The following is a 19028-nucleotide window of genomic DNA, read 5'->3' as shown; positions in this document are numbered from 1 at the left end:
TGCCTGTTGATGTCTCAGATGCTCTACTTCCCATTCAGTTGTCTGTTTATGGCCTGGGAAAGCAGTAAGGCCTTATCAAATACCCTCTCCCATCCACGGGCTACTAATGTAATTTGACAGCAAGGAGCAGCCTCCCTGTTCTTCTCTACACCCCTGCAGACAAAGAGAAAAAAAAAATCCCTGAAACATGTCCTTACCATCTTCTTCCACTCCTGATACTCTGCATCCTGAACAGTGGCCTGCATGAGCACACATCCCTCTCAATCATGTAAATAATATTTAAAAAGACAATTGAAAAATTAAATTGCTTAATTTTTGGACTCTAAAAGTATATGAGGTATTAGTGTTCGTGACTGTTCACATTTCTATTTGTAATCTCTTTGTAGTCTTTTGTATAATTTATTGAATTTCTACAGAGTGCTACTTTTTCCAGAATCCTTCAGGTTATTCTTAAAATTTTGACTCATGTTTTTTGGATCCTATTTCATGTCTTTTTTTATTTCCAAACCATCTGCTTTTTATGACACTTCGTTTCATCTTTGATTGGCTTTTTTGATATCCACATTGTCATCTTCCACTGAATACAAAGTTCATCATAACCTCCAACAGTATATTCTCTCAGCTGTTTTTCTCTGATTAAACATACACCTATTTCTATTTGTTACATTTAAATCCTTCTAGTTAACACTTCTGGGTACCATGATTAGTCCTGGTTGAGTTTTGTTTCTTCATCATTTATTTAATCATTTAATCGATCGTTAAGTATTTATTGCATAATTGTCATTCCATGGCATTGTATGTATACATGTATGAGTGTGATTGTAGATTTAGATTTAAACATATACTTAAGTATATAAATATCCCGATAATATTATATTAATGTGTTGATGACATTGTAGAGATGGAAAAGATACTTGCAATAACATGCACTCTTTGGTAATCTGTATTTCTTTTTGTATTATGATATTACTATTAATATTTCCTATAGGAATGATTCTTTATAATTCAGATTCTCAGCAGTCATGACATTGATGGTAGGTTTGGAATATGTAAAACAGATTTCTGCTACTTGTGACAATAAAAATTTTATCTAGACAATGCCTCCTGTCCTTAGGAAGGAGGAAGTGGCTCTATTTTAAAATTAGTGCTAAAAAATAGTCTTATTTGAAAAAAATTAATATAATTGAAAAGCACACTTTCAACATTTCAATTTTGAAACCCATATCCAAAAAGGATGGGATTTATAGCATGAAGTTATATGAAAAACTGGTACATAAGGTCTGTTCTGTGAAGTTTGTTCTGTTGCTAAAGGTCAACTACAGATTGTATTCTGAAGTTCTGATATGTGGAAGCATAAAGACTAAAATGGAGGTTGTGTTTTAATCAGTGCTTGTTTTGGACCAGTTTTGCTATTACAACACGACACCTCATTTGGGTAGTTTATCAACAAACAATGTTAATCTCTCAGTTTGGGAGACTGACATGATCCAAGATCAAGGTGTCATTTTCATAACTGGGAAAGGCTAGGTCTCTGTCTCCAACACAGTACCTTGTCACAGAAGAATTTGTGCTTACATAGTAAAGGAGCAGAAAAGAACCTGATCTCTCAAGCTCCTTTCCAAGGTTCCATAAACACTGTGCCCTCAATCAGTGGTTCAATCAATTCTTAAAATGTCTGACGTTTTAATACTCTTTTCTTTGGGCAGCAAGTAAACATGGAAATTTTGAAAAGCATACCCTTTGACAGTGCCCAGAGCATGAACAGATATTTGCTCAGCAGGCTCTCATCACCTGTTTCTAGAGTGTGTAGCAACTCTTTCCTTGGTACATCTTAAAAATAACAAAATAAATTTTGATAATATTTTATTTTTCCTCTCTTCATTCATCTCTTCTATTTGAATTTATCTTTTATATTTATGTGTTTCTATTGAATGTTTATTCATTGAGGGGAATGAATATATTCATACACATAAATGCATATACAATTCATGGACATATTTAATCATCCATAATCTAAATATATGGAACGGTTGTTTCATTGAGGCTTAGAGCATCATAGTATGGGAGAACATGGACTTTTTTATTTTTTTTTTTTATTATTGGAAAGGTGGATATACAGAGAGGAGAGACAGAGAGGAAGATCTTCCATCCGATGATTCACCCCCCAAGTGAGTGCAACGGCCGATGCCATGCCGATCCGAAGCCAGGAGCCTCTTCCGGGTCTCCCATGAGGGTACAGGGTCCCAAGGCTTTGGGTCGTCCTCAACTGCTTTCCCAGGCCACAGGCAGGGAGCTGGATGGGAAGCGGGGCTACCGGGATTAGAACTGGTGCCCATATGGGTTCCCGGGTGTGCAAGGCGTGGACCTTAACCACTACACCATTGCGCCGGGCCCAACATGGATTTTTAATTGGAAGAATGGATTGGAGTTTTGACTCCTGTGCCATCCACCTATATCATTATGTGCATTTTTGAGTTTTTTCAATTTGAAATTAGAATAACTGTTATAATCAAAATCATGATTTAAGCCTGGTATGGTAACCAAGTGGCTGAAGTCCTCACCTCTCCTGCACTAGGATCCCATAATGGCACTGGTTCATATCCTGGCTGTTCCACTTCCCTTCTAGCTTCCTGCTTGTGTCTAGTGTTGAATGACTTTATTTCAGATTTCATTATTGCATTTAAAAGGATCCAGTGCATTTTTTCATTACTGAACAATTTTATCTCTTAGGAGAAACTTATGCGTAAGAAACCATTTGTATTCACCACTGTTATTTTTCATCATATCTGTAAGAAGATTTTATGTAAAAAAGAAACTTTCCTTATCTATTGAAATTTTAGATATAAGTTGGCATCTTTTAAAGGGATTTTTTTCTCTTTTATTTTGGTATTTTTAAACTTGAGTGTATTATTTTTTTTAAAAAAAAAAAAAGACAGTAAATGTATCCAAACTAGTTTTAGAATTTAGGCCACGATAAAAATTGTCAAAGTTTATGGATCTTGGAACCAATTGTGATTGAATGACCACCAGGGAGATATGGGAAGGATAGGGTTCCTTTGCTGAGAGCATTGTTTCACTTGAGGGTGGAAAATGTACTCCAACTTCATCCATTACAAAGGGCACAGAGTTTTGTAACACCAGATCCTTCTCTGTTCAAAAGTTTGTTTGAGATAACGTTTTTAACCATTACTGTTAAAAGACTAAATTGTTCACTAAGGAAGAGTTCAATATGTGAAAAGTTCAAACGAATGAGCAAACAAAAAACAAACCCTAGTTCAGGGGGAATGTAGACAAGGGCTATTAACAATAACTAAATTAAAAGATAAACCATTTTATTCCTATACAGTAAATTATAAAATAATCCCAGATCATTAACTGTAGCGTTATGGTGAGAATTAGGTTAGGTGGGCTAGTAGTTACGTTCACATCTCTGTTGGTAAGAGACATAGGGAAGTTCTTATTTCAAGACTAAAGTACATTTTCAGTCTTCTAACTTTTTCCCTTATCGTAAAAATGGAGAGAAATGACCAGTCATTCCTGTTGAATGGCTACGTTTGCCTTTAGAGTGAGCTAGTTAGGATTACAGTTGTGGCCTTCTGATGGACCTTATCACTTTCCTGGTGCTGATTGTTAGCCATTGTTTTGCTCCCCTAAGTTGTGCTTAAAAGACACCACTTCCACCAGCATTTTCTTGGGTCATTTCTCTATTAAAGAGGTCCCCTCCTGATGCTGGCTAATGGTCTCTGAATTGAATAAAATTATATTGCAAATTCATTTTCTCTACACCCTTGAATGCTTTGCATCTTTTCTTCTTGGGAACTCCCTAAGACACACTGAATGTAGGCCAGGTGAAAGTTCACAGTACAGCAGTGACAGGATGTTTGGAGGAATACAAAGAGGAAAAGAGAATCTGTTTACAGCCAAAACTATCAGAGGCTTTGTATGTGTGAACATCTTGCATTCTGAAAATGGGCTTTTTCAGGTCCCCTATTTTCCTTCACTGTTTTTATTAAATGTGGACAATTGTTTTCAAGACAACACAACATTTTAAATTCAGGGGAGAAAAAGTATACCACATTTTGTCTCTTTATCCTTGGAAGAAAATTGATTCCCTTGGGTACCAGCAGCATTTTCTTTAGCCTTCATGAATTGGTTTGACTCAAGATGAGCAAATTGCAAGGGTGGAAAGACATAATTCATCTGAAAGGCACTCTTGCACAAACTTAAGCAGGAAAGAACTCCTAGAACAACAAATGGAGGAAGTGCTGACTTTATCTGTAATTCACTCTTCTTGATGCTTTTTTCCTCCTCATTCTGCTTGAGAACATGTGTGACACAGAGTGGGTATCATAAGCACTGAGGTTTCCCTTTCTCTTCTTAGTTGGTAATTAAATTTTAAGAAGTTGTAAGAACATCTTTGATGTTTAATCTGTGATCATTCTGCTGCATGCAGGCTTAGGGAACAGAGTTCCTGTGTTTCTGCCCCCACGGCAACCCCATCACAGTGTTGACTGGTAGGAACTTAGCCAGTGGGTGCAGCTGCTATTGCACTGAATGAGAAGTTTCAGTAAATCTCAGTGTCTGTCTTTTGATTTCTTCTTTGCAAATGCTGCTGTGTAATGCTTTTTGTTCAAACGTCTTGCCACCTGGATCCTCCTGTGGATCTATTGCTCTTTCCCAAAGGGCTTGGCAGTGGGTGCTTCCTGTTGTGCAGCAGGCTTTCATTTGCAGGACATCTGTACAACCACATGAATTGCCAGAATAGCAGAAGACGGCCTTCTCATGAACACAGTCAAACTTCAGAGCACTTTCTTTGCCAGGAGAAAGTGGTGCAAAGAGCAGATGCAATTTAGGATGAGTAATACATAAGTTAAGGTGAGGGTCTTTTCATTTCACCAGAAAATAACACTTGGATTTCCTGGCAGTGCATTTATGTAATGACTGTGGTTTCTTTTTTGTAAACTGTGTCTCAGACAGGGAGGAAGAAGGAACCAACTGGATTGTGTAACATTATAAATAGAAACAGCCATGTTAAAATAACAACACTGCTCTGAGTTAAAGCAGTGAATGTTGCTACCAGCTGCAAAGCTGAGCAACCGAAAGGATGTAAGATCCACCTTGTAGAGTAACTTCTCAGATTTTCCCAAAATAGTTTAATGGGAAATATTACTGAAAGATTTTTACTCTCCTTCCATTGTACTCAATATACTTTAATCCACAACCTTTGCTCTGCTGAATATAGTGTAGCTGGAGACTTTGTCCTCCACTGCAAATATTGAATAATCAGCTCATACTGTTGTTCACAGACAACATAATTTACTAAGCACTTGGAACAGGCTGTAGTGGCAGTGGCATGAAGGATAAGGACGTACCCCTTTAACTATTAAACAAAATGTGTGCTATGTTTGTCTTTTATTCTGAAATACTAGGAAATTTATGTTCCATTGTTGCACTGTGTTTTAGAGGGTAGGACCCAGGTAAAAGGAGAGAGATCATAATGAGGCCAAAAACTAGACTTTAATGTGATTTTTATTCAATTTGATACATGGATTACAACACATATGTGTTGTGTGTGTTCTGTGTGCTAATTGGCTATAGTGCATCAGTTTTGAATTTCTTGGGGGGATCACATAAACACCATAAACTATTTGATTTTTGTGGGTGGCTAGTCCTTCCTAAACACTGACATTTTTTCTGAGCACGGTTGTAGTCTTGGCAATCATGCTGTGTTCCACTAATTTGAATGAAATGGAAATGATCATTTATCTTCTTAATTTAATGAGAGGATTATTTAACTCATATTTTTATTTCCTGAGATTTCTCTAATGCAATACATTATATACAGTAAGGGTTTTTGTTGCATTACAAATAGACATTAACAATAAAATAAAAACAAGTTACACATTTATTCTGTTGATTCATATGTCTTCCTGCCTGTGGTTTTGACAGAGCTTATCCACTGTTAAGAATTCCTTAGCTATAAATATCATCTCTGATGCTTCTATCAGTGATCCAAGATCCAAATCCTCCTTCTTATTTTATTTTATTATTTTTTTATTTTGATAATTTTTACATAGTTGATTAGGAATCAGAAGGTCAAGATCTACAGGAAAGTGGGTAAGACCATTGTTTCCACATTCTCTTTTTCCCTTCCTGACTCTGGGGAAGGGGAGAGATGAAGATAGAAGCCACATCAACCCTCCTAACCATTGCAGGGTCCCCGATGTGGGGCATGCTCTGAGGGCACTGCTCAAGTGGTTTCAATAGTTCAACTGTTCGAAATTGCTGCCAGTCTCGCCATTGCAAGTGGGATGAAATCTCTTCAGAATCCACCAGCTGACATAGTCCACCTTAGGGTCTCCATTTGCCCAGATTTTCACTGTCAACACTTGGCTGGGGTAGTTGATCAATTTATTCTGTCCTCTGTTGTGGTACCAGGTGTACTATGCAGGCTCCAATGAACTGCCATATCCTCCCTGTGCTCCTGGATATGCGTTCCACTGCTCCATCTGAGCCACTGAGGAGGCTCATCCTTGACACATGCACTCCACAGTCAGTTCAGTTGGGGAAACTTCATCTGAAGTGATCCCAGACCAGATTCTTCTGTGTGCTTGCCAACATAGGGTCCAGCACAGACCGTCGCCCAATCAGCTTGTGCATATGTTCGTGGTTGCAATTGCTGGGTCAGTTCTGTCTCCAACCCCCTCACGATTTTTTTTTAAGATTTATTTATTTTTATTACTAAGTTAGATATACAGAGAGGAGAGACAGGAAGATCTTCCGTCTGATGATTCACTCCCCAAGTGACTGCAACAGCCGGTGCGGCGCAATCCGAAGCCGGGAACCAGGAACCACTTCCAGGTCTCCCATACAGGTGCAGGGTCCCAAACTCTTGAGCCATCCTCAACTGCTTTCCCAGGCCACAAGCAGGGAGCTGGATAGGAAGTGGGGCTGTCAGAATTAGAACCGGCGCCCAGCTGGGATGGCGCCGTTCAAGGCAAGGACTTTTAGCCACTAGGCTACGCTGCCGGGCCCCCTCACCATTATTTTTAAAGATTTATTTTTATTTGAAAGGAAGATTTTAGATTTGAGAGAAGGAGATACAAAGAGAGAAAGATCTTACATCCACTGGCTCACTGACCAAATGGCTGCAACTACAACTGCTGAAATTGATCCAATCCGGAGCCAGGAGCTTCTTCTGACCTCCCCACATGGTTGCAGTGTGCCCAGGTGGGGGCCTTCTCTGCTGCTTTCCCAGGCCACAAGCAGATGGTTGAAAGGGAAGTGGAGCAGCTAGGAGGGGGATTGGACTGTTATGCCACTGAACCAGTCCCTGAAATCCTCATTACTGTGAGCTTATGTGATACGCTAAAGCTTTCTTGAACAGAGTGACATCAGTCCAGTATGCTTGTACATGTTTCAAAATCTGTGTCCTCAAATATAGAATCTTGAAAGTGTAAAGGGATAGCAGATGACTCCCAATATATACTTATGGATTTTTTTTAATGATTTATTTATTTGAACGACAGAGTTAGGGAAAAACAGAGACAGGGAGAGAAAGAAATCTTCCATCTGCTATTTCACTCCCTAAATGGCTGCAACAGCAAGGACTGGTCTGAAGCCAGCAGCCTGGCTCCAGGTCACTCACATGTGTACAGCAGCCCAAGCACTTGGGCTGTCTTCCATTGCCTTCTAGGCATATCAGCAGGGAGCAGAGTGGGGAGTAAAGCAGCTGGGACCCTAACCAATACTCATTGGGTCTCAGTGCCACAAGTGGAGGGTTTACTTATTATACCATTGTAATTGTCCTAAGTGTGTGGTTTTCATATGTAGGTAAAATGAATATGAAGGCCTGGTTTCATGGTCCAGTCAGTTTTATGAACACTGCTTCAAGTCCTGGCTGTGCCCTCTTTTTCATGTAAGTCTTTTTCTTACACAACTCCCTACTAATGTAATTGAGAAAGTGGTGGCAGATGCCATGAGTTCATAGCCCTGATACAACATGGGAGACCAAGATGGAGTTCCAGACTCCTGGCTTCCATCTGACTCAGCCCTGGCCTTTGTGGTTAATCAGGGAGTGAATCAGTAGATCTGAGTTCTTTCTCTCTCTTTGTCTCTCCTCCTTCTCTGTTACTATGTCTTTCAAATAAATATATTTTAAAAATAAAATTGAATATAAAGTTATGTGCTGTGTCACGAATGTCTCATTTGCAAATTGTAATTAGGTTAGCCTAACAAACTTGCTTTGGACTAAGAATATGACTTTAAAGTCAAACTCAGGACTCCTAGGCTTTAGAAAGCCAAGTATAGCCTGTGTTCAGATTTCGGTAAAGAAATGGCTCATGTTCAAATCCTGCTGTAACACCAAAAAAGAACGTAGCGTTCTTGATTTTCTTGTCAGAACTTAAGTGGTCAGATAACTCTATTCAGTAACAATGACTTTGGTCTGCAGCCAGGGTAAGTTTATGGATATTAATATGATTTTTTTTTGTCTAGGAGAATATATGATCTGGATCTTCTAAGTAATCACGAGTCCTTTGTAGTGTAGTACATGCAGCCAAAGGCATTGTAATTTATGTTTTCCTTAAAGGAGTTTAAAATTTGCTGCTTCTCAGATGTAAAAGGAAAGGTGATTCAGTATTTTTGGTAATGTATATCTTCATGCCCTGAAACCTTCATTAGTGAAGGAAGTTGGTGAGATTGGGGAAAGCCTAATTTTGATTGTTAAGATTGAGCAAAGGATCCGTATAATATAAATTATATAACTTTGAAGGTCCGATTTCTTGTCAGTGTTATTTCTCTTTTTCCAGGAGGCTTTTATCTTCCTGTCTCATTTATTAAATGGCATAATCAGATGCACAGGTACAGCGTGTTTCAGGAAGATTTTGTGTTTTGGAGGATCCCACATGGGTGCTGCTTTGTGTCCCAGCTGCTCTACTTCGTTTCCAGCTCCCTGCTTGTGGCCTGGGAAAGCAGCAGAGGACAGCCCAAAGCCTTGGGCCCTGCACCCATTTGGGAGACAAGGGAAAATCTCCTGGCTCCTGGCTTTGGATTGATTCAGCTCTGACTGTTATAGCTATTTGGGGACTAAACCAGCAGATAGAAGATCTTTCTTTGTATCTCCTCTCTGTTGATCTGCCTTTCCAATAAAAATAAATAGACCCTTTAAAAAATAAATAACTATTTGCCAGAGACTGTTGGAGGCACTTTAGATGCTTTTTACTTACTATTTAGATGTTATTCTCACTTTACAGATAGAGAAAGTAAGACATTATTTTGAGTTGACCAGATCTATTCCAGAAATGAGTTAGAGGCAAACTCTTAGAAGTTCAGGATTATTTATCCACTTAGATGAAAGAAAAAATGTGTAAAATATTAGAAGGGCAAATGATAATTATTTATAGATTCTATAATCACAAAACTGAAAACCAGTCACATGAAAAGTTACAGAAAGTGATAATTCAATAGGAAATTTGGTTATAAAATGTAAAAAATCTATGCTAAGTAATAATTTTATCTGAGAACAAGAGAATGTAATATAACATTTCCATTTTAAAGTTTTCAGAATAATAAGGTGCATCATAATATGATAGACAATAAACATGTCTAATATATATGACTGAATTGCCATTCTCTATTCTCAGATAAAAGGACTAGAGGCAGAGGCTAGTGTGGTGGTGTATCAGGCTAATCCTCTTCCTGTAGTGCCATTAATCCATATCGATGCTGCTCTGTATCCCAACCACGTTGCTTCCAACCTAGCTTCCTCAATATGGCCTGGAAAAACAGCAGAGGATGACTCAAGTCCTTGGGCTGCTGAACTCATGTGGGAGACCTGGAAGAAGTGCCTGACTCCTGGCTAGCTCAGCTGCAACCATTGAGGCTCTTTGGGAAGTGAACCAATGGAAGGAGACCTCTCTCTCTCTCTGCTTCTGTAACTCTGCCTTTCTCCTCTTTCTTTTTTATTTTAATTTTTATTTTTCATGACATAGTTCCATAGGCTCAGGGATTTCCCTTTCTATCCTCACCTCCTCTGCCCCACTTCTTTCTCCTGTGTTGTTACAATCATAGAGTCCTTCAGCAGTTGTTGCAAGTCCTTCATTCTGCTATTTAAGTGCATCCGCACTTTGCAGGTATACACAATTGTAGAAAGTCCAGCATCCTACTGTTAAGAAATATTTAATAGCACATTGGGAGTTCCTTTTTTATTCAGAAGTAGAGATGCATACTGCACTGTATCTTCACTTCTTGCTATACTAGTTTCCATTTTACAGTTTCCCTAGATGAATCTAACTGTGCCTTTTTGGGATGCTTATGTCACAGGTGGAGGGTTAGCCCACTATGCCACTACCTTGACCCTTGAATTAAACCTATTTAAGCAGAGATATATGATATTTCGGTACATGTACACATTTTGTCATATTCAAATCAGTGTAAATATCTCTTCTCAGTTATAAGTTCTTTGTAATTAAGTCTCACTTTTTCTAGCAAATTGAAATATGTAATTATTTTGTGGATTCATTCTGTGCACATTAAAACACTGGAACTTGTTTCTCCTACTTATAACTTGGTACTATTGACCAACCTTTTCCCAACACTTGCACCCTCTGTAAGGTAACTTTGGCCTCTGGAAACTGTCATGCTATTGTCAACTTGTGTGATATTAACTGATTTAGATTCCTCATTTAGATCAGATTGTATGGCATTTTTGATTCTGTGCCTGGTTTATCTCTGTAAATACAACAACTTTCAGTCCCATCCATGCATCACAAATGACAGGATTTCATCCTTTTGGGGGCTGCTTAGCGTCCAACTATGTATATGTGTTATGATTTCTTCATGTATCCTTCAATTGACAAACACTTAGGTTATTTCCATTTCAGGGCTATTATGAATAATGCTACAGTAGACTTGTGTTGATATCTTTTCAACAGAGTCATTTCATTTCCCTCTGAAAACACCTGGTAGTAGGATTGCTGGATCATACACTAGTTATATTTTTTAATTTTCTGAGCATTTGCCCTATTGCTTTCCACAATAGTTTTTCTGGTTTATATTTCTATTAACACCCTGCAGAAATTCCTTTTTCTTCACATTCTCTTCTACAGTTGTTATTTTTTTGTCTATTTTTAGCATTTTTTTTCCCAATTTGAGTCGCAAATCGAGAGCCAGAGCAAGAGACAGAGAAAGTACCCATCTTTTGGTTCTGTCCCCACCTGGCTGCAGTGGTGCTCACTGGGGCAGACCCAAGTCAGCAGCTGGAATCTCCATTCCAATCTTACACATAGGTGCCAGAGACTCCATCACTGGAGCCATCACTATTGACTTCCAAGATCTGCATTAACAGGAAGCTGCAGTCAGGAACAGAACTGACATTGAAATCCAGGAGCTTCAATACGGGACGCCATTGTCTCTCGAGTGGTGTCTCCCCATTGTACCAAACACTTGCCTTTAATTTATGTTATTTGATAATAGTCATTCTAACTGAAGTGAAGTGATAACATGTTGTGGTTTTGACTTCCATTTCCCTGATAATTAGTAAGGTTGAAAATTTTTTCATATGTGTTTGTTGGCCATTTGTATGAATTTTATGAAGCAGAAATTAATAAAATCTCTTGCCCATTTTAAAATCAAATTACTTTGTTTCCCAAGTACCTTTAATAGTCTGGTTTGATATTTTGTTGTGTATAAAAGAAACATGCAAGAAGATCATAGAAAATAGAATTAAAATGTAATATTGGTGCCAAAATTTTCAAATTACACATTTCAGTACAGTTGGCAAATATCTCCTTTTCTGTAGATTGTTTCTTCAGTCTTTTAATTCCTTCCTTTGCTGTTTCTTAGATTGATACAGCCCCATTCACTTATTTTTGCTTATATTTCCTGTGTTTCAGGATCATATCCAAGGCTAAAGATTTTAATGTAAAGCAATATATCAGTTGTTGTCTGTTTAAAAAATCTCAGCTGTTGAAAGATTATAAGTATGTGTAAAAATGCTATTTTATGTTTATGATTTAATATGTAATATACATTTGATAGCTACTTTTTGATTTTTATCTATTTTGAAAAGCAAAAAGACTGTGCGCAGTGCAATGGCTAAGTAGCTAAATCATCTGCTTTCATTTGCTGGGATCCCATAGGGGCACCAGTTCATGTCCCGGCTGCTCCACTTCACATCCAGCTCCCTGTCTGTGTCCTGGGAAAGTATTAGAGTGTGGTCCAAAGCCTTGAGACCCTGTACCTGCATGGGAGACCAGGAAGAAGCTCCTGGCTCCTGGCTTCAGATCAGTTCAGCTCTGTCTGTTGTGGTTACTTAGGGAGTGAACCAACAGGTAATGGAATATCTGTCTGTCTCTGCTTCTCTCTGTAAATCTGTCTTTCCAATAAAAATAATATATATATTAAAAGAAAAGCAAAAAGATTGAGACAAGAGACAGAGGGAGAAAGTAACATTTCCAATTATCACAATAGTCAGGCGTTGGGAATTCAATCCAGTTCTCCCACATGAGTAACTGGGACCCAACTACTTGAAGTATCACCTGTTGCCTCTGAGGGTGGCCATTATCAGGAAGAATTTTATTTCATTTTCAAAGACAAAGGAAAGCTCTGCTGGGTACGTTATTCTGGGCCAAGAATTTTTTTCCCTTTTAGAATCTGGAATGTTTCACCCTATTCTCTAGCCTGTAGAGTTTCCTGTGAGAGGTCTGCTTGCAAATCTGATTGCCATTTCTTCATACGTCAACTGATTTTTTTCACATGCACATTTATTTTTTAAAAGATGGATTTACTTGAAAAGCACAGTTAGAGGTAATTCCATCTGCTGGTTCTCTTCCTAAATGGCTGCAATGATCAAAGCTGGGCCAGTTTAAAGGCAGAATTTTGGAACTGTGACAGGGACTCAAGCATTTGGGCCATATTTTGCTGCTTTCATAGGAACATTAGTTAGGAACTGGAACAGAAGTGAAGCAACCAGTGTGTGGTGTTGTAGTTTTTGGCTTAACCTTAATCTGCTGTTCACTAACCCCACTTTTGAGTAGTAAAATGCATATTCAAGTTTAAGAGGATCTTTAATCGATATTCTTTAACTTTATTTTTTTAATATTGTGAAACTATCCAGACGTTCTCTGGAAATAGTATAGTGTTCCTAGAAAGCTCAGTGAAATAGTCATCAAAAATTTTTCCTTCAGGTAGAAATTCTATGTGATTGTTATTACCTGGGTTACCTGGTTATTCCAAAATGGGAAGTTATTAGTTGATAGAATTCATTCTTAGTATGTCTCTGATATCCTCTTTGGACATTATAACCATTTTCCTAATTTACATATAGACTGTTCTCAATGACACCATTGTAAGTTACAAAACATTCACAATGTTTTTCTGCTTATCTCATCAAGGTAGTGTACAGGAGTCTGTTTACTCACATCTTGAATCTAGATTGAGCTTGTATTTTCCTTTGAGCAATGGAACGTGTTGAGGAGATGGTGCTTGAGCTCTGAGCCTAGGTTTTTACAAGCTGTATAGCTATTCCTCTTGCTGCTCATCATGGGAATCCCATACCAAACTCACAGACTGGATAATGAATTACATGTGTTCCCAGGTGCCAAACAAAGCTAGCTAAGGCAGGCATCAGAATGTGTCATGACTGCCAGCACACTGCAGATGCCTATGTGAACTCAGCCAGAAGGGTCTCCTGGCTGGCCTTAGTCCAGTTCTTAACCTTTGGTTTCATGAGCAAAATAAAGTAATGAAAATAAATCTTTGATTCTTTAATTCCACTGCATTTTGGTGGTGTGCTATATATTGTTGGACAATTGGTAGATATGTGTTTCACTTTTATAATAATTGTTAGAATGTTTGCTGTCATAAGTAGCATTTTTATGAGTTTTGGAGTGTTATCATCGCTTTAATATAACTTTTTAGAAATTAATTTTATTCTTGTGCGTGTGCTGTGAAATAAAAAGTAGCACTGTGTAAGTATAATTCTTTTACTGATGTTAATACTAAATATTAAGGCTCACACTGTTTATTAGTGAAAGAAAAATAGGCTGTGCAAATTTTTTCTATCTTTGCACTGTTAATATTTGTTCTTAAAACTTGTAGCTACTTACATCTGACAATAATTAATACTTCATGAAATGATGAAAATTGGATGGAAGTTCTGATAAATGGCTCATAAATTCTACATTATGACTGTTAGCCTGGGGGGCTTTTTATTCATGAAGTCCAATTGTTATTTGTTGCCTTGGCTCTAGCGAATCAAAATACACTTTGGAAATATGCTCTTATTTGAATTTATATTATATGCTGCTTAACTCAATCATTAAATTAAAATTAAACTCCAAAAATAATAGTTTTATGCTATTGCAATGAAGTATAAGAATAAAAATAACACTGACTCTTCACTTGTTTTACAATGCTTGTGAGTACATAGCCACAAATTTGTAAAGAAAGCTACAGGTAACTACATTTTTCTTCTAAATCATATTTGAATAGAATGAGATTTTTTAAACATGTTCAGAAAGCATAGAATTATGCATTTTAATATTTGAATGGTTTGAATTAAAAAATAAGCAATTATGTTTAATTAAAGGCCTTGAGAGATTATGAATGTTAATACGTACTTGGGAAAATAACAGGATAAGAGTTAATATACACTCATTGTTTGGATTTCAGTTAGCAGTATCACATTTGAAATGATTTTCATCAATTTTCATTGACTTTTTTTTACAATAAATGCATTCATCTGGATAATCTGAAATCTGAGATGGCAGTGATTGAAATTTTAAACCTATATAACATTTATAAATTTGGAAAATAATTCCAACATGAAAAAGGGTATCAGACTGTTTTCCCTAACTAAAAATTCCTATCAGGCCATTTAGAGAGAGGAGTTTGTTTATTTAATCTTTCTCACCTCTAATCTGAATCTTTTATATCTAAAATGAAGGCACTTTATGTGATCTTCACAGAATTTTTTAAAAGTAGACAAATTGTTATCTGTGCCTGAATAAACATGAATCTTTAGCAAATTATGCCTACTTTTAAATTCTCTAAGATTTTGGTTTTAATTTTCTTAAAACAATGTGGTATTTGTAGTTTTTGTGATTCTTAGGGGTGATAGCCCAATGAAATAGACACTTTCAAACCATTTATTAAGTCTCGTTAATTGTGCAATTAAATGCATACCTGGCTAACTTCTAACAAGTATTTATCAGTATTCATAATGATGAATATTAAAATATTGCTGCAGTTACCAGTTACTTTTATCTGAATTTTTGATGATTAATTTTATCTCTTTGACTCTTTCATGACCAAGAAAATACAGCATTTTAGATATAGTGTGCTTAATATAATTTTGTTCTCTCAGAAATTAAATATGTTAGTATAATTCTGAAAAATTTAAACATTGCAATATAAAAACATGTTTGCAATCCAGAGATAACAAGAAATCTGCATTACATAAATGAAATCTGTGGATGCAAAAAGACCCTTTAAATCATTATGTTTGAAATAACCATAGAAATGACTATGTTTCTATGAAACAACATTATGAATCCTGTTGTTTTATTTCCTTATATATTTTCAGTGTGTTTGTATGAGCTGATATTATATGAATGAAAAGGAAGTGCACATTAGGTACCTAATGCTGTCCATTCTTTGCCAAGAATGAAAAGTACTTTTTGGATTCGAGACAAAATATAATCCATATTTATTCCATGGACTTAAGAATTTCAAAGGGTCATTTTTGTAAGAGAGTTCCCAGGGATTTAGCAATCTGGCCTGAGATTTTTACTTTTGGCAGTGGCTTATGAAATAAAACACAATCACTTATAATATTTCAAAAAAATTATTCATCATCCATATTGTAAAGTGCAATACAGTGCTTTAAGCTCTGGAGTATGACTTGGAAAAAATTTGCTATTCATGGGAGGTCAAAAACATGAAAAGAAAAATGAAAACGGGAGATCAGAGGCATCAGAGAGATTGGATTCCCTGCGGATGAAGAATTTGACTCAAAATACATATGTTGCAGGAAGTGTTTGTTGAGGACTGCATTGTTAATTAAGGTTTCTAAATGTGCCTCCAACTGCGCAAGTTCTCCGGAAGTGTGATGCCCAGAGACACCACGTTAAAGTTAATCCATAAACATCCAGCTGTTTGCATACTTAAGCATCTTAATAGAGACTAACAGAAATACTGGTAAGAAAACAATCCGGTTGAAGACAGATGGGAACTCCCAGCTGTATTTTGTTACACTATCTCATTGTGGTTTTTCACACTATGGGAATTCAACTTCCAGAACCAGGGGACCTTCTGCACTTTCATTTCAGTCTAACCACTTTTCTTCAGGGAAAGTACACGCTCACAAATCATGTGAAACCCCAGGAAAAAAGTTCTAAAAAGCAAATCTTGCTACATAAGCCTGCTTATCCATATTACAATAGTTGTTCTACCAAAAGCCCATTCAAAATGAAATCCTGTGAAGTACATGGCTAGCTATGCCAGGCTTAGCAGATTTGTTGCCCTGGATGATTCTGCTAGGGTTTGTGCTGTGGGAGACTTAAGTTTCTCTAATTCGGCCTAAACTCGTGAAGCATTTTATGTCAACCAACTGGTATTATGTTATCAGCTATTGCCTCTAATTTATTTTCATTACAGATATAGAAAGACTAGATCTGTATTGCATTTCTTAATGAGTTAAGAGCATGTCATTCATGATGAAATTATTTCATTCACACAGAATGAGAAATAGAGTCACTATCAAAACTAACATATCTCTCTTTAGGCTTTTAACTCATGCACTTTTTTTTAGCACATTTTATTATGCTCATAAAGTTCCTTTGCAATTGACTTATGTTTCCAAGCTTTCACCTTAGTAACCTTACTGTAACGCCCTGAAAATATTAAGGCAAATATGTTTCAAAAACAATGTAACAAATTACTCCTGTCTTAATATTAGCCATTTTTTCTAAGAGAAATCTATAGTCCCTTGAGATATGGCTTCTGAACCCAGGTCAGGGGTTTTATGACAGAATAAGTAATTTTGCAGGCTTAAGGAAAATCAGATGGGAGTCTTTTGAAATAACAGTGTTTTAAGAATGCTGACACTAAATGATAATTTTTGCTATATCTTTGCTTTTCAAGAAAATATTTTAAGTGATAACTTTGTCCTGAGTTTGAACCCTGTATACTTCATAATCCTTATATTTCCTTTTCTTCTATTATTCCCATTATCACTATTTTCAGTATTTTTTTGTGGTCAATGCTAGTTCATAGTAAATTAAATCAATTTCTCCTAGTAAGTCAAGCACATTTTAAAAACATTCCCTTCAATACACATGTGTTAATTATGAATTATTCCCTAGCTATATTAGGTGTGAAGAGACAGTACAGAACATGTGGTTAATTTTTCAGTCAGCTGCATTAAATGTGTCCTTGTATGTGTGGACATATTTATGTATGAACTGTCTCTAGAAGCATACATAAGACAACTGTAGCAGATTATTGCCTCCCCAGAAAGAAAAGGAAATTGGGAGTTTGGGAATTGTGAGCACATATGTGTGCTTGCTCTTGCTTGTTCTCTCTCTCTCTGTAATATATACGCACGTGTACATTAGATATGGTACATTAAAACATACATGTCAGCATACAGTACTTATACTTTGTATTGTTTAAACTTTTATCATGTTTAATGTTAAAAATTAGGGAACTTCTTTGAAAATGTTGTGCTTATGTTTGAATAATACTTTTGTGAGTACACCAAATCTATCTTAAAAATGAGTCGGACACAGACCCATAGAAGCTCAGGAATCTTTATTCACTAACCAATGGACTATCCCATACCACTGCAAGTGGAAGAGGGGAGCAGCCTCAACGATCCTGTTTAGGGATTTTTAAGTAACAATCATCCAATCAACTAATAAAACATTGGTATATGACAGGAATCATTCAGTCAGCTAAACTCACCTTTGTGTACAATACAGATGAATCAATCAACTATAGTGGCATGGGGCACAAGTACCCAGTCCATTCAACCAACCGTGCTTATATCCGTGCACAATACAAATTATCCAATTGAGCATAGTGGAATGGCACATGGATACCCAATCAGTTTAAGCACTGTGCACTCAAAACTACTCAGTGAATAAGAGCCACAGCCCATGTTGTACCAACCAGGTAAGAGCCGCATTCCACCTAGTAGGAACAGCAGAACCAGTCAATTTTTTCCGTGAACAGAAACTGAAACAAGATCTCACCCCAGAATGAGATATTTCTTTGATATAGGCCCTCCTACTCCACTTTCAGGACCTTCAAAGAACCCAAGGTTATGGTGAAGGTTGTTATGGTCATGTCCCAGAAATGTTGCAGAAGACCTAGACTTACTGTTGCCATTTTATATTGCCTGGGCTGTCACAAATGACAGATTTTTTCATACTTCATTTATAGCAATTTCCAAAAGGGCATGAAACAAAGCAGACAATTGTGCGTATCCAAATAAAAACATGAATGTTCATTTTTTCAGTTGCTGTACTATATTTCTTTGTTCTTTCGTGTTTTCTGGGTAAAGGGAACACATTGCTATTATTCATTAAAGGATTGCTATTTGGGGCTTTATTGTCATTATTTTATTTGAGTAAAATACAATACACCCAAGTCTGCATTTGACATTCAACTAGAATACAGTTAGCTCTTGCTGTCAAAATATCAGATGCTGATGTGAATAACTAAAGTCAGTTTTAATTTTTTTAAATAGAACTCCATATGGTTTTAAGATCAAATGGGGAGGGTTGCTGGAAGTGTCTCACATGATTTTGAATGGCAGTGGTCTTACTATTTCAGTAACTGTTAGTTAAGCTGTTTTAATTGTCCATAAAAGAAATAAAGGACATGAGGATCGAAACTGTCCTTCATAGACTAGGTGAATGGGATCATGTAGAATTATTTGGCTGTACTCTACAATATTCATTTAATTTATGTTTGTAAAGAAATGCAGAAGAGTTCTTTCAGGGCTTAGTGTTCACAAAATG

At 36.8% G+C, this 19028-nt stretch overlaps 1 protein-coding gene across 3 annotated transcripts in view; it reads left to right on the top strand.

The window, feature by feature from the left end:
• NAV3 (neuron navigator 3) overlaps nucleotides 1-19028 on the top strand; it is a 317473-nt gene that overhangs the window by 11634 nt on the left and 286811 nt on the right. The window lies entirely within an intron of this gene.

The sequence above is a fragment of the Ochotona curzoniae genome, unplaced genomic scaffold (assembly GCF_017591425.1).
Source record: "Ochotona curzoniae isolate NIBS_2020 unplaced genomic scaffold, NIBS_Ocur_1.0 contig_1014, whole genome shotgun sequence".
In the NCBI taxonomy this organism is placed as follows: domain Eukaryota; kingdom Metazoa; phylum Chordata; class Mammalia; order Lagomorpha; family Ochotonidae; genus Ochotona; species Ochotona curzoniae.
This window is presented reverse-complemented; position numbering and strand designations above follow the sequence as displayed.